We start from the raw sequence: 16,614 nt of genomic DNA, 5'->3' as shown, positions 1-16,614 counted from the left end.
CAAGTCTTCATTATTTTCAAAATTTAAGGTCTCACGAATACAACCACCTTTACGCACTCAGCATCATGAAAAAAACAGAAGTGAGGTTCCTACATCTATTAATTTTCTAAAATAATAGGCCTTGGAGTATAATTGAAAGATATATTGAACTTTAGAAAAGATTTGAAATAAATATTTAAAAGTGTTACAATAAATAGAATAAGTTCATAAAAATCTATATGAAGAAAAACTTGAACCAATTTCAAAACATTTTTAATCTGCAGACATTGACCATTCACATATTCGCAAACGTTTATCTTGTCACAATCATGTGGCAGACTCAGCTAAGCACTGGGGATGTAAAGCCAATATTGAGGCAGGATAGTAAGAAGCTAGGAAGATTCCTTGGCAAGAGGAATAGGGAAACTGAGACACATAATTCAACAAGCAGTTTGCAGCCACCTAGTAAATCCTATCTTCCCTAACCCCCTGGACCTGTCCCAAGGCCCCCTTTTCTCTCACTTCTTAGTGAGCCAAAGCAGCTCAGCCTAAGCTCATTTCCTTGCCTAGTCCCTCTCCTGTAACCCTAGGCCAGCGGTTCTCAACCTGTGGGTTGCGACCCCTTTGGGAGTCAAACAACCCTTTCACAGGGGTCGCCTAAGACCATCAGAAAACACATATATAATTACATATTGTTTTGTGATTAATCACTATGCTTTAATTATGTCCAATTTGTAACAATGAAATTGGGGGTCGCCACAACATGAGGAACTGTATTAAAGGGTCGCGGCAGTAGGAAGGTTGAGAACCACTGCCCTAGGCCCTTCCTTGTTTCACTGTCCCCAGTGTTAATAAACGTCCTCTAAAATTCACCTGGATTTGTGCTGTGAAATTTTTTCTGCACTAAGTCAAGAATCCACACACTACCAGCCTGTCCCTAGGCAGACACACTAAGGACCAGGTCCCCTTTCCAATAGCAATATGACCCAGATCCTATCCCTAAAGGGTTTGTGATCCAAAATGACGGTCAGATATGTATAAAATTACAATAAAGTTTGATGACTGCTCTCATATAAGAAGGTATGCAAATGGTACTGCTAAAGCTCATAGGAAGAGAAACTTTCTTAAGAACCCAGAAATGTTTTACAGATGGGGAACAGTTGAGTTTGGGGGAATGAATAGAAACACAGGAAAAGATAAGAAATAACTGATATTTCAGGCAGAGGAAAGTAAAGGGACTCAGATGACTAATGAGTCTCCAACTTAATTTAACTTCCAATTCCTCTTTCCAGATTCTCCAAACCAAATCTTTTCCGCTCCAAGTCTTCCCATCTCAGTAAGTCACAATGCTTTCAGTTGCTTGGGCCAAAAATAGCCTCTTTCATATACATGCAATACAACCCATGGACAAATTTCTCCAGTTCTTTACTGTGCCATAAATAGACCCAGAATCCACCAACTGCCTTGTTCCCCAAACACCTCTGTTCAAGCTGCTAAGCCCCCCTGCTCCCAATGTTGTCACACTGCACTCTGTTCTCCATGTCCCAGCCCAGCAGCTGGAGTGATTCTTTTAAAGTGTAAGTCAGATCACGGCACTTCTCACACCCTCCCAAGTCTTCAGACCACACCCAGAACAGCATCTAGAGTCCTGTCATGTGTACCCCCTTGTCCTCTGGCCTCTCCAGTCTTCTCGTTCCCACATTCTCCCTAGGCTCACTGCACTCCAATCTTATGACTCTTACCTTTTCCTTGGAAACACCTAGAACATTCCTGATTCAGGACCCCCTACAAGGTTCCTCCTGACCTTAAGATAACACCTCTATTTATGGGCTTTACTTTTTGCCTTAGGGCTTATCAGCAAGGGACATCCTGGTTTATCTCCTTCCATTAAAGAGTAGGGACTTGTCTCTACTACCTGGTGTCACATGTTTGCAAAAGTGGACAATGCCTGCCGCATAGGAGCCACTCATATTTACTGAATGAATGAACTCAATGAATACTATCCACAAAAGATGAGATACTTAGGCATATAATTGAGAAGGAAAAAAGTTCTTACCACCAAGGAAGAAAATGGATTTTTATATCAGGATTACTTGTGTTGGGACTTTTAAAATAATTGATTCTATTTTTTTTAAAGATAAGTATTAAAAAAATATATACTGAGACAACTGGCATGGCTCAGTGATTGAGCGTTGACCTATGAACCAGGAGGTCACAGTTTGATTTCCGGTCAGGGCACATGCCCATGTTTTAGGCTTGATCCCCAGTAGGGGGCAAGAAGGAGGCAGCTGATCATTGATGTTTCTATCTCTCCCTCTCCCTTCCTCTCTGAAATCAATAAAAACATTTTTAAAAATACACACTGGATTTATTAGCATGGGATAACTGGGAACTTTAGTGCTTTGAAAGAGTTCCTAGCAAAAGCCAGGAGAGAAGCCCAGCTGCACAGGCAGGGAGGTGGAGCATCAGGAACAACTCTGTCCACAGTGAACTTGGCTTTCAAAAGGATGGCAGTGAAGGAAGGTCTGACAGGTACATCCTCCTGTCACCATGGCCTTCCTATAGCCTGCTTTCATCATTCCAGGCACCTTGCCAGCTCCAAGTGTTGCTCATCCTGGTCTGCACTTGAATGCCCTCCCCATCCTCTCTGCCTTTATAGGTCCAGACTGAGTCACAATTTCTTGGACTGTCTTCCCTGTCTAAGGCACACTTCAATGAACTACTCTGACTCACAGTTTTAATGTTCTGTGTATGTGGGACTGTCTTATTTCCTAAGGTTCTTTGAATCTGTGATGAAAACCCATCTCTAATTACTAAAGTTAAGTCTACTTAAAAAAAAAAAAAAACACACACACACAGCAGAACAAAGCACTAGTTGAAATATTATTTACATAGAACTTCTGTTAAGAACATCTTTAATGTTCTCTAGCATTACTTGAAATAATAAAACATTTGTTACCCTGGGTCTTAAAAATTAGAAAGATATTTGAATCAGACCAAGATCCTTCCACAATGAACTGGAAATCATGGGGAAGATGTAATGTGTAAGTAATTAAATAATGAATACAAAGCAAAGAATGGGTAATCCTGAAAATTCAGAGCAATGAGAGCAAGCTCAAACTAGCTCTGCGGGAGTGTGGAGGCAGGTAACAAGGTATATTTCAAAGAGAAGAAATGTATGACTCAGCTCTTGAAAGAAAAGTAGAATTTAGACAAGCAGAGCCCTGTAGGATCAATTATGTGTTGGTTCCCAACTGTGATCTATTTATATGAAAGTTAGGAATGTGGCTAGCTAGTTAAAGTTTGCTGACTACACAGCATAGACTAGTGAAAAGAATACCAGGTAGAGGCCTGGATTTGGCCTGAGTCCTAAGCAGCTTTAGACTTTGTTAACTTATTGGAAATATTCACCAATGAGGATTTTAAGATTGATCTACTGACATTCCTTCCAATATTCTTGATTATACTTTGAAGCAATAACAAAATTAAATGTCACCCAAAGTCAAAGATACACTGAAAATAATCAAAAGTTATAATCTAAGTGTAAGAAAGTAAAAACAAACAAACAAAAAAAAGTAGCACATCAACATGCAATAATTCTTAAATTATACTGCTTAAGAATTCCTGTTTTCACTAATATTTTGAAGTCACAGTAACGGCCATTAAAGTCCCTGTACTCTTTTAAACAAGAATGTTTGAGCTAGTTCTCTTACCCACGGGATTTTCACATAAACTCTTCTTTCCCAGTGGCCTAGTCTGACTATCAGTTCCTACTCCTCAGAGGCTCCTATCTTTCACAATAAACAATAGCAAATTTCACACAAGGTTGGGCAGAGAGGTTACACTGAAAAGATACTCGAGACAGAAAATTTCTCTAGATCAGAACAAAAATTCCTTAATCAAGCCTTAAAAATATTGGAACTATCTCCTAGTTCCAATACATTATCAAGTCCTGTGAATTCTCAACTCTAAAACATATCCATAGTAATTATGGCTTAAGTAAGTCATTGCTTTATTGATTCAAATGATCTCAGTATTACATTCAATTTCCATAATAAAAAATAAGGTACAATTTCACATTACACAATAATACACTAAAAATATCAAAACTTAATTTCAATGCAGAATTCAATTGGAATCCTGCTATTACTACTGATTGGTCTTTTTATTATTTGATTTACAAAACTCTTCAAAAATCATTTGTCCATGGTAATCATTGCTCCATCCTTTCAATATTAACATCTTAAATGAAAAGAGGGAATAAAGTAATAGAAATGTATTTAAGTCACCCCTTCTTAGTTTGAGAAAAAAAAGTTTTAAATTACATGAGTTATAATTATATCCTTAGTAAGCCACTATAGTCCAATGGCATCTCATGTGTTTGCTGTATTTATATAGTATTCTTAGAGATTCACTCAGAAAACTACTATATAAAAATACAGCTTCAATATTAGATACAAAATGTAAGAATGGAATTATAAGTGTTAAAACAATGGGCATTTTGCCCTGGCCAGTATACTCAGTGGTTAGAGCATTGAATTGTGCACCCAGGGGTCTCAAATTCCATTCCTGGTCAACGGTATGTACCTGGGTTGTGGGTTCGCTCCTCACCCCAATCAATGTGTCTTTCACATTGATGTTTTTCTCCCCCCGCCCCTCTCCCACTCTCTCTGAAAAGCAATGGAAAAAATATCTTCAGGTAAGGATTAACAAAACAAAACAAAAATGGACATTTTAAGTATTACATTTTAATAACCAAAAGGAAACCTAACAGCCACCTTCTTTCAGTATAGAAGACTATCTAACAGAAGCTGCCTTGTGATAATTGTCCATGAGGCAGTTCTTCTAAATTACTGGACATGTTTTGATGCCCCCTAATCTATGCATTTCAACTGTAAAGTAAAGACTAGTTTCTCAAAAACAATTGCTTAGTCTTTCTCTATCTCTCTCATTAAACAAAACAAGAGAAAATTTATTAAACAAAATTTGTTCCAATTGTGGGCATAGCTTTATGCTATGTGCTTGAGGGAATGCAGTCAGGAGCCTAAAATCAAACCAGGATGAATACTAGTATATCCAGTGACTTTAAAAGATAAGCAAAAATGAAAGGCAATAAGAAGAGGCCCAAGGCATTATATGACTCTTGACAGACATTTCCCTTGTCAAGGTCTCCAATCACCTGTGTATCCCAATGTAATAGGCGATTATCTGTCTAATCTTGGTCACATTTGAGTAAGTGCCCAAGTTCCAATGACACATTTAACAGCTGCCCAAACCCTCTGCTTGGGATTCTCTTCCCTCTACTTCTTTGTGTGGCAACACAGTTTCTTCTTTCTTCACTGCCACTCCTCAGTGTCTAATGCCCTCATACCCCTGCTTGATTTCTAAATGCTGGAGCACCCCAGAGCTCCTTCTCTGCTCCTTTCTCTTCTCCTCCCACAGCCATCACCCCCAGATGATTTCATCAAACTCAATGGCTTCAATTACCATCTACAAGTTGGTGACTCTCAAATTCACAGCTCCAACCCTGACCTATTTATTGAGGTCTGTCTTATATGCCCAATAACTGTGGGAGCCGATATAGGGTTAAGCATAGTAGAAAAATACCATGTAAGGAAAAATATCCTGTAACTAATTTACATCTAGGAAAAAAATTTTTTTTTCATTTGTAATGCTAACAGCAAGACACCCATGAAAAACATACATGGTGTTAAAATAAGCCAAAGGAAAATCATTTGGGCAAATATAAAAAGGATCGTAAGTAAAATTTCCTTTATTAACTTTTGGTCGAAAATATGTTTGTCTATTTTCAGAAAACAACTCCAAGACCATGTGGATTCCTGCAACAGAGAGGAATTATCAGGAATGCTCCCACCATGAAGACAAGAGGAAAAACAATCCAGAGATGGAAGACGCTGACGACACTTTGCTATGCTAGCAGTCAGCAGCTATGCATTGCTGCAGGTTGCCCTGGATCAAATCAGAGAGGGTTGGACCTGCATTGCCACCATTTGTCCACCTTCCAGAACTGAAATATCATTGTTGACATGTACAGATAAGGAACTGTCGGACATTGAAACTTGGGCTCAGAACTGTTGGACATTGAAATTGGGACTTAAACATTTTTGTTCTTAATGCTTAAATTTTACTTTTATTATGGTAGCTTTTTGTTCTTGATGTTTAAGTTTTATTTTCATTATAGTAGCTTAATAATAAAAGGAGGGTGAGATGTGGGGAGCCAATATAGGGTTAAGCCCCGGACTGACAAACAAGTCCCAGCTTAGAGGGCACTGTCCTCTTAAGCATAATTAGGCTTGACTTTATGGCCTCCCCAGATCTTATCTGGGAAGCTAATGGGCTGAGTGAAGTGCAGGAAATGGCCAAAACAAGTGAAACTCACAAGAACAAAAACAAGTGAAACTCACAAGAACTGTGTAACTATGGTAACCACTACCTTGTTTACCTCTGACTATAAAATGGTTTGTGCGGCCTGAGCACCAGTGGAAGTCCTTCCTCTTGAGTTGGACTTACCCGCCTGGCCCCCAATATTCCCAAATTATCTCTTGTCTTTTCTCTTTCATTTGTGTGCGGCTCCTCTTCCAGATCCTGAACCCTGAACCATGCGGGACGTGGAGGGAAACATTTACAACAAATAACCACATGGTTATCTCCATTTGGATGTCCCATAGGTATCTTAAAACCAAACTCTTGATTCTCCTCTCCACTCCCAATGCCTATTCACATCCAAAACTCCCCCAGAAACCTTCCCACCTCTGCCAACGACACGACACTAAACACCACCCGTTACCTCAAGCAAAAGTCTTAGGCATGATTTGATTCCTCTTTCTCCCTATGTCCTGGTTCCAATACATTATCAAGTCCTGTGAATTCTTAACTGTAAAACATATCCTGCTCAGTGTACTTTTCATCAGTTCCTCTGCTACCACCCTTTGAGTGCCAACCAATATCCTAGGAACTATGCTAAAATTGCCAAGGAATTTTGAGTTAAGGTTTTTAAATTTTTTTCCCCCACATAAAGAGTGAACTACTAGCATCTAATAGTGACACTGCAGGAGGAGCACGATAGCGCTCCCGGCATTTTTGGCGAAAGACAGGAGGAGCGTGCGCGCGATCATGCTCCCTGGCACTCTAGGGGTTAAGACAACATCTCTAGCTTAGAGGGCTCCAATAGCCTCCTAACCAGTCTTTCTGATAGCAGTCAGAGTGCTCTTTTAAATATGTAACTAAGCAATGTGGTGATTGTGGGGAAAGGGGTGTGTGGAAGAGGGCATAGAGGGGATAAATGGTGATGGAAAAAAATAAAATAAAAATTAAATTATACACACACACATATGTAAATCAGATAATATCTCTGATCCTTCACTGGCCTCTCATTACATAGAAAATAAAACTCAAATTCCTTTCCTTGGCTTACAGATCAACTAGCCCGGTGTTCTCAAAGTGTGAACAGCACCTCGGAACTTGTTAGAAATGCAACTTCGCAGGCCCTAACCCTGATCTATATAATCACAAACACTGGGAGTAGAGCCCTGCAATCCGCATTTGACAACCCTCCAAGTGATTCTGATGTGTTCGAAAGTCTAAGAAACCACTAACATCTGCCAACTTCGGAGCTTCCCCTCCTATTTCAACTCCTTGCGTAATTCACACTGGCATTCTTTCCAGTCTTCAAACAGACCCAGTCCTTTCACAGCTGAGGGACTTGCCCAGCTGTTTCCAAAATGCCTTTAACCACAGATCTTCCAATTGTCTGATCCTTGAGCTCATTCAGAGTTCAGCTCACATATCTCTTCCTCATAGAGATATTCTCTAACCACTCAAAAGAGGAGTCACTCCTCTCAGCACACCCTTCACATAACCCTACTTTCCCGATCTCACATTTATCACTATCGGATACCATCCTGGTTGCTTATTTACTTGTTTATTACTTGCCCTTAGCCTCCAGAATGAAGATTCTCTGAGTGCTGGGACCTGGCTTGCCTCATTCTCTGCTAGCACCTGGAACTGCAACAGGCACGAGTTAGGGTACTGCATACATGCTTGTTGATTTAATTGAGGGAGGTACAAAGGGAAGGTTATATCAATTCCATGAATTATACAACTCTGTCCTAACTGGTTTGGCTCAGTGGATAGAGTGTCGGCCTGCAGACTGAAAGGTTCCAGGTTCGATTCTGGTCAAGGGCATGTACCTTGGTTGGGGGCACATCTCCAGTGGGGGGTGTGCAGGAGGCAGCTGATCAATGTTTCTCTCTCATTGATGTTTCTAACTCTCTATCCCTCTCCCTTCCTCTCTGTAAAAATTCAATAAAATATACTTTTTGAAAAATGAATTATATGACTCTAAGAACTTGGTTGCTGAGTATCAAACACTTTTGTAACACAAGCTATTTTGTGGCCAATGAAAGGAATAAGAAGCCCAAAGAGACCCACACGAGTAAAAGTATTCAATCCTCAGGAAGATTCTAAATCCTATGCCTATTTGGGGTTGGGAGTGGGACTAGGGATTAAACTGGGACAGACTGACTTCTAGGGTGGAAAGAAACCTCCTTTGCCCAGATGTTCAGTGAATTCCCCGCGGCCATGTAACCCATTTGAGAGTCAGAACTCAGATGTCCTGGCTGTAGCTTCCCTTGCCCAATGAGGACCATGATTAATGTGAGGAAAGAACAACCTAATTCTGTGTTACATTTTCACTTGTAAAAGTGGAATTCACCTTTCCAGTACATTTGACATAACACACCAAATACAGAGGCAGGGGGCGTTCTTCACATCACACTAAACATGTGTTAAATGATAGTGCCTCCGAGTCCCAAAGGTCCAATAAGGACACTCACAACACAACTGGCTTTTATTCCTTTTTACTATTATACTATCAACAACAACAGCGAACACCAGGAATGCTGACTACGTGTTGAAAATTGTCCTAAGTCACAGCATTGTGTGAGGTAAGTGCGACCATGCATCCCCATGTTCCAGGTGAGGATGCTGAGGCACAGAGAGGTGAAGGGATTTAGCTGTAAGTGATAGAGTGGACATTTCAACCTAAGTTGTCAGATGCTAAAGCTTCTTCACCATTACATACACTGTCCCTTTGGGAGCTGAAACATTCACACAAAATAAACTAACAACCTCAACAATGACTGCACAAAGCCAAGTGATAGAGGAGAAAAACAACAGCAGTTACTGAAACTCCTGCTGAGCACTGTGCTGGTGCTCTTTTTATTTTTTTTTCCCTACATTTAATCTCACGAGGCAGTTGCCATTGCATTTAATCAGGGTTTACAAAGAATTTTTTCCCAAAGCACAGAGAACATGGCACCAAACCCTCGCCATAATCTTGACAAGAGCCATCTAAATAACCCCTGGTAGTATTTTCACAGGAATGCAGAAGCCAAATGTGCACATGACCACTCACACCAACAGAGGCTTAGCTACTTCCCAGGGCTTCTGGAAACAATGTATTGGGAATCAAAAGGCAGTGTCCTAACTGGCCACTCAAGTTACCTTAAATCAATCACTTCAGTCCTCCATTCCCTCATTTAAAAAATACAGGTATCAGAATAGATGATCCCAGGCCCCTTTCACCTCTTGACGTACAGAGATTCTGCATAATAATTTTGTTTAGAGACTGAAAGTGGAGGCCTCAAATAAGATATTTTAGGACTGGGAGCAGGGCACAGGGGCTGAGCTAATTTACAGATAACATCTGGTTGAAGGGGTGGCATGGACGGGACTTGTTTCCAGGTAGCTCTTCCTATGCTGAGAACACTTCTGGTCAGGAAAGGGTCTCTTCTGGGGCTCACAGGAAATGGCTCCACTTCCAAGTGCCTTTCCCTCTCTTGGCACACACACTAGGAAAAAATGATGAATAGAGTGACAACTCAAAAGAAAAATTTAAAAAGCTTCTGGTTTCATTCTCCCACACTCAGTTGGTTTGCATTTGAACACCTGGAATAGAAGGTCTCTATCACAAGTCATTCATCAGTTCAGGTTCATTGCCCAATTGCACCGCCACTCAAATCTGCCCACTAATCCAAAGCCACATCGATCATACCCTATGTTTCTATCATCTTAGATTACTTTCCTTCTCCCCAGAACACACACACAAAATGCACAGATTCCTATGATCTTAATTCCCACCTCCCTGCTCCTTCCAAGTACTGTTTTAATTCACTCCTTCCTTTTGCAGCCAAACTTCTAGAACTCTGCTGTCCCATATGGCAGCCTTGTGACTACTGAGCACTTGAAACATAACTAGTGTAACTGAGGAACTATATTTTCAGTTTTATTTTACTTTATTATTTCTTCAGGAGAACAAACCCATTTTATTTATTTACTTTTCATTAAGTTTAAATCCTTGAGGGGCAGAGCATTACACAGATTCTGTGTCCAATGGCCTTAGCTGGAAGATTGCTTTGGAATTTGGCACAAACCACACTACTGTTTCCATGAGCATGAGTTACCTTTCCCCAGATGACTCTGGTTTTGTTCTGTTTGCCACCAGGAGTCACCGTGTCGTTTTTTGATTTATACACATAAGCACATCTATTGCCTAGAATTCAGTTTCATCTGGAGTGTAAACACCTTCATTTTTAAGAAGAGCTATGTGCTCCCTCTGGTTTGGGAGACCCCACTCAGAGCAGCAAAAATGGCCTTGGACCACAGCCTTCCAGACATACTTGTCGTTACAGAAGTCATGTTCCCAGCAGGCCTCCACAGGCTCTGAGATAGCAGAAAAAGTATGTTATATTTTTAAACGGATACTTGATTCAATTACTGAAAACATTTAAGTATATTTGGAACTTGGCTTCCAGGAGACTACAGGATCTGAGCAGGACACTATGGACATGACTCATTCACGGGGTGTCCAGGGGTCAGTGCCAACTCAGGGCATATAAAACACACATATTCGGAACAACTTGGGTATGTGGAGCTATTTTCCCATTATGAATTTTATGGCATCTAAATATAGATCAAGTATTTCTAATGAAAATATAGCATCTGAATTGAGATGCACTATAAGTGTAAAATACACCCTGTATTTTGTAGACTTAATAAAATATTAAAAATCTACTAGTACTTTTTACCTATTAATTACATATTAAATTATATATTTTACATAGTGGGTTAATAACATATATTTCTGTGATAGGCCGCCTCTAGGATGGTCCCCAGTAACCCCCACTTCTTGTGTAATCCTCTCTGAGTGTGGACTGGATTTAGTGACTCATGTCCAGTGAACAGAATGCAGCAAAGGTAATGGGATGTCATCTCTGAGATTAGGTTCCCAGAAGACTGCGCTCAGTTTTGGACACCCTCTCACCTACTCTAAGGGAAACCAGCAGCAGTGTTATGAAATGCCCTATGTCCAGCCCACAGCCAGTGAGGACTGAAGGGTGCCAATAGCCATACGTGTGAGCTCAGAAGCAGGTCCCGCCCCAGTAGTGGCATGAGCCCCAGCTGACCCCTTGATTGCATCCTTACCTCAACCAGCAAGCTGGCAGAGTTGGGTTCTACGTAAACCCGATACCTCAGTTTCAGCTTCAGGTCCCTGCTATTCTCACTAGGCTCTAAAGCCCCTCTGCACAGGCCATCACCTGCCCACAGAAGGTATCCTCTTTGTAATACAACAGTGAAAACCCTGTCTGGATGCCTCTTCTTTCAAGAACCTTTCCTGTTTACACATCGAAGTCCTTCCACTTTAAAATCTTTCAGTATCTTGTTTATATTTATAGTGGGACACTTGTACAGATCCTTTTGTTCAGTAACTAACTATGAAGATCTATCACACACAACACACTGTGTTGGATGAAATGGAGCAAATCCAAGGACAAGACACAAGCCTTCCCCTCTGGTACTGACAGTGTGGTGGACAGAATTCAGAGGTAGCTGAGTAACTAACAAAGGCAGGAAATAAAGCCCCTTGGGCTACCTTGTGTCTTACGGTATAGTTGTCAGTGTATATCACCTTATCTGCCAGTAAAGTTTTTTGAGGCAGATATTATGAATATAATGTTTTGTATTTCTGATTAATACATTACCTTCCCTTTTTACTTCTTTTAGGAACCTAGTAATTATGCAGAGTGAGGTCCAGAGACATAACAGAATTTCTTGGAAACACTATCTGTTCCAGGATAGGTTAGCATGAGGACATGAAGCTTTTGTTATGATTTTGTTGTCATTTACCCAAAAAGACATAAGGTGCTCCCTTATATGTTTTAAGCACATATCTATACCAATAGAAGATATAACTACACAATATGTATACCCCATTTTACAAAAGATGATAGGCTAAGAGTTTACATCCAAGCCATTTACATCTAAGCATTTCTAAGCCCTCTTCCCTTCCCTTCCCTTCCCTTCCCTTCCCTTCCCTTCCCTTCCCTTCCCTTCCCTTCCCTTCCCTTCCCTTCCCTTCCCTTCTCTCTCTCTCTCTCTCTCTCTCTCTCTCTCTCTCTCTCTCTCTCTCTCTCTCACACACACACACACACACATACACAGCTTTAGTTAATAAATGCATCATTTGGTTTCCACCTTCTTCTTGTGGGTGGGTGTGGAGGGTGGCAGGGGGAAAATAAAAATGTCCAGCTCACTAGATACATACAGTATTATCTCCCATGGGCAACATTAAGACATTCCAGAAAGGCACAAAGTGATAGAAAAATAGGTATATATTTGCAATTAAAAAGAGGGAAAAATAATTTACATGCTAATCACCAAGGTTACTGATATAATTAAAGGTTAGAAAGGAGTCAGAGATCTTGGTTTGCATCTGGGTCTGTACATATTAGTTATTAATCTCTCTGGAACGATTTCTTCAATCACAAAATTAGATAGTATGTCCTGCTTCGCAGGGTTACTGAGGTGAAATGGATAATGTACATTCATTGTCCAGCCCAGTGGTTCTCACACTTGGCTACACAGTGAATTCGCCTGAGGAGTTTTAGGAAATAGTGAGGCCTAGCACCCACTCCCAGAAATTTGGATTTAATTGGCTTGCAGGGATATTTTAAATCTTCCCAACGCTTTCTGAAATGCAGACGAATCTGAAAACCACTGGTCTAGCATAATGCCTGATGCATGCTAGGTATTCAATTAGAGTTAATGATACACCGTCACAGAACTTTGTAAACTCTGAAACTGCCTGAAGGTTGCTACTTACGTCAATCAAGTCATATAAATTCAGGAAGATCTTAGAACCACTAAATATCACAAATCTTAAAAGTAGTCCAAAAGTTTAGTAATAATATTTCCAAATCCCCATTATAATTTGGCTGTCTTTTATCATAGAAGAAAATCTCTTGTGAAAGAAAGGAAAACATAAATTTCCCCTGATATTTTTCACTAAAGTATATTTTATATACAGAAAAATATAAATATATTTTTACATACATATATACACTCAAGGAACCACCACACAGATTAAGATAAAGTAGGAAAATGTATCTACAAATTTAAATTAAATATTAAATTTCTCATAACTGCCCTATAAATGTCCCTGTAATTTCAGCTTGTCTCTGGGTTTTCCTAAATATCTTATAGGCAATGTTTATTTTATGCATAGTTAAGAAAGTTAAACATCAACAAAAGAAAATATAAAGAAAGCCTCCAATAGAAATGGTCATATCAAAGGATGAGATAAAAAAAAAATAATCAAAGCAAATGACAAAGTTGAAAAAACAGACTTGAAAGCAAAATAAACAGTGAGTCACAGGACTGTCAACAACATTTATTGGTCACCCCTGTGTGCTCAGTGCTACAGAAAGAAACTGGGTAGACTGAAAAAATACCTACCATATGAGGTCCTCAGATATCAGTAACCTAAAACTGAGATGAGTCTGCCTGGCTGGTGTGGCTCAGTGGTTGAGCATTGACCTATGAACCAAGCGGTCATAGTTCAATTCCCAGTCAGGACACATGCTGAGGTTATGGGCTCGATCCCCAATAGGGGGCATGCAGGAGGCAACCTATCAATGATTCTCTCTCATCAGCACTGTTTCTCTCTCTTTCTCCCTCTCCCTTCCTCTCTGAAATTAATAAAAATATATTTAAAAGAAAAAGAAATTTTCACCCATAAAGGTAAGTTTTAAAGATCTTAGTTGCAACTAAGGTGTCCTTCAATAAGTAAATGAACAAATAAAATATGGTATATCCAGACAATAGAATATTTTCCAGTGCTAAAAAGGAATGAGCTGTCAAGCCATAAAAATAAATACATACGTGCATACATACATACATACATACATAAATAAGGAAGTGTAAGTGCATCTTACTATGTGCAAGAAGCCAGTCTGGAATGGCTACATATTATACAGGGTGGGGCAAAAGTAAGTTTACAGTTGTGAGTACACAAAACACAGAGTATATTCTTGTATTATTATTTATGAATTATTGCATTATTTTCCATATAAACAGTAAACCTATTATTGCCCAACCCTCTATTATTCCAACTATATTAACATTCTGAAAAAGGCAAAACTTCGGAGACTATAAAATGGTTAGTGGTGGCCAGGAGTTGAGGTGGTGGGGAGAGGGATGAATAGGTGGGACACAGAGAATTTTCAGGGCAGTGAACATACTCTATCTATATGGTACTATAATGATTAATACATGTCCTTATATATTGGTCCAAACCCACTGAATGCACAACATCAAGAGTGATCCCTCCTACAAACTATGAACTTCAGTTGATTATGATGTATCAATGCAGGTTCACCAACTGTGGCAAATGTACCCTTCTGGAGGGGGCTATTGATAATGGTGGAGCCTATACATGTGTGGTGCAGAGTATAAGTGGAAAATCTCTGTACCTTCTGCTAAGTTTTGCTGTGCAACTTGCTGGGGTCCAACCCCAGCAGGTCCAGGGGTCCCCAAAGGTGTGGACGGAGTCGGCGAAGAAGGAATGACACGGAGACAGCGTTCAGTTGATCAGCAGCCTAGCCAGGATCTCCAGCCAAGTTCTGGTCTGGATCTCCAGCGAAGTTCTGGTTAGGATCTCCAGCCAGGTTCTGTGTCCATGTTGTCTTGCTAGGTCCTCCAGCCAGGTTCTGTAGCCATGTTCCCTCGCTAGGTTCTCCAGCCAGGTTCTGTCCAGGTTCTCCAGCCAGGTTCAGTCACCAGGTTCCAGTCAGGTTCTCTTGCCAATTTCTGTAGTCAGGTTCAGTCCAGGATCTTTTGCCATGTTCTCTCGCTAGGTTCTGTCTCTAGGTTCTGAGGCCAGTTTCTGTCCAGGATCTTTTGCCATGTTCTCTCCAGCAAAGTTCTTCTGTCTCTAGAGAACGTTCTGTGTAGGTTCTGAGCCTAGGTTCTGTCTCTCTCTCTTTCCTGTCTTCTTACATCTGTATTTATACCAGTTGATTCCAATCCTATCAATCTCTATTTCAAAGGTTAGGGCGTTTCTTATCTCCATTCCAGGGAGTAAAGATTATGTAGCTTAAGCATGATTGTTCATAGTTAAAGTGATTAATTACCCGCCTGGCACTTAGTTAAGAGGTTTTATTCCCTCCCTAACTTCAGGGGAAAATCCCTACCTGGGGAAACAACCTTTCTCAGAGACCTTGGTTAAAACACATAGTGCCAAGAAGGTGAGCAAACATGTTAAGAACAGTATGCCATATATGCCAGGTCCCTTGAAACAGCAAGCATGGACCAGCTCCCGGCAAATTCCCCCTTTTTTATTTTTTAAAAGCGGGCATTAAAAAGAAAAAAAAACCCAACCCCAGCAGGTCCAGGGGTCCCCAAAGGTGTGGACGGAGTCGGCGAAGAAGGAATGACACGGAGACATCGTTCAGTTGATCAGCAGCCTAGCCAGGATCTCCAGCCAAGTTCTGGTCTGGATCTCCAGAGAGGTTCTGCTTAGGATCTCCAGCCAGGTTCTCTGTCCATGGTCTCTTGCTAGGTTCTCCAGCAAGGTTCTCCAGGTTCTCCAGCCAGGTTCTGTAGCCATGTTCCCTCACTAGGTTCTCCAGCCAGATTCTGTCCAGGTTCTCCAGCCAGGTTCAGTCACCAGGTTCTAGTCAGGTTCTCTTGCCAATTTCTGTAGTCAGGTTCAGTCCAGGATCTTTTGCTATGTTCTCTCGCTAGGTTCTGTCTCTAGGTTCTGAGGCCAGTTTCTGTCCGGGATCTTTTGCCATGTTCTCTCCAGCGAAGTTCTTCTGTCTCTAGATAACGTTCTGTGTAGGTTCTGTGCCAATTTCTGTCTCTCTCTCTGTCTCTTGCTGTCTTGTTACATCTGTATTTATACCAGTTGATTCAATCCTATCAATCTCTATTACAAAGGTTAGGACGTTTCTTATCTCCATTCCAGAGAGTAAAGATTATGTAGCTTAAGCATGATTGTTCATAGTTAAAGTGATTAATTACCCGCCTGGCACTTAGTTAAGAGGTTTTATTCCCTCCCTAACTTCAGGGGAAAATCCCTACCTGGGGAAACAACCTTTCTCAGAGACCTTGGTTAAAACACATAGTGCCAAGAAGGTGAGCAAACATTTTAAGAACAGTATGCCGTATATGCCAGGTCCTTTGAAACAGCAAGGATGGACCGGCTCCCGGCAGCAACTAAAACTGCTCTAAATAAATTAAGTTTTTAAAATATGTTTTTAAATGAAATGTGTG

The 16,614-nt window shown here is 40.5% G+C and overlaps 1 protein-coding gene and 1 pseudogene across 2 annotated transcripts in view; both read right to left on the bottom strand.

Moving 5' to 3' along the window:
• Positions 1-16,614, bottom strand: part of COBLL1 (cordon-bleu WH2 repeat protein like 1) — a 148,387-nt gene that overhangs the window by 62,016 nt on the left and 69,757 nt on the right. The gene's annotated exons all lie outside the window — the stretch shown is intronic.
• Positions 10,350-10,705, bottom strand: LOC308522119 (large ribosomal subunit protein eL33-like; annotated as a pseudogene). Its single transcript has one exon. The product of its transcript is annotated as a large ribosomal subunit protein eL33-like (transcript).

Source organism: Myotis nattereri, assembly GCF_964212035.1.
Source record: "Myotis nattereri genome assembly, chromosome: 7".
NCBI lineage: Eukaryota > Metazoa > Chordata > Mammalia > Chiroptera > Vespertilionidae > Myotis > Myotis nattereri.
The sequence above is the reverse complement of the archived record's forward strand: the minus strand, read 5'-3'. Positions and strand labels throughout refer to the sequence as shown.